Source organism: Arachis hypogaea, chromosome 18 (assembly GCF_003086295.3).
Source record: "Arachis hypogaea cultivar Tifrunner chromosome 18, arahy.Tifrunner.gnm2.J5K5, whole genome shotgun sequence".
Lineage (NCBI taxonomy): Eukaryota > Viridiplantae > Streptophyta > Magnoliopsida > Fabales > Fabaceae > Arachis > Arachis hypogaea.
Genome location: NC_092053.1, coordinates 28776229 through 28776580, shown reverse-complemented (window position 1 = coordinate 28776580; position 352 = coordinate 28776229). Strand labels below are relative to the sequence as shown.

The window sequence follows — 352 nt, the reverse complement described above, 5'->3', positions numbered from 1 at the left end:
TTTGAGCCAATATGGCATTCAGATTATCAATTTCAAGAACTACCTTCCTCTGAGGCGTCCCATTACTCACAGGATTCCTTTCAGAAGTGTACATGAACTGGTTATTTGCAACCATGTCAATGAGTTCCTGAGATTCTGCAGGCATTTTCTTTAGGTGAATGGATCCACCTGCAAAATGGTCCAATGACATCTTTGATAATTCAGACAGACCATCATAGAATATATCCAGGATGGTCCATTCTGAAAGCATGTCAGAAGGACACTTTTTGGTCAGTTGCTTGTATCTCTCCCAAGCTTTATAGAGGGATTCACCTTCTTTCTGTTTGAAGGTTTGAACATCCACTCTAAGCTT

The 352-nt window shown here is 40.3% G+C and overlaps 1 non-coding gene across 1 annotated transcript; it reads left to right on the top strand.

Annotated features, from left to right (window-relative positions):
• The first annotated feature begins 244 nt into the window (after positions 1-244).
• On the top strand, positions 245-352 carry LOC112774208 (small nucleolar RNA R71). Its single transcript, XR_003188707.1, has one exon. It is a non-coding gene; the product is annotated as a small nucleolar RNA R71 (small nucleolar RNA).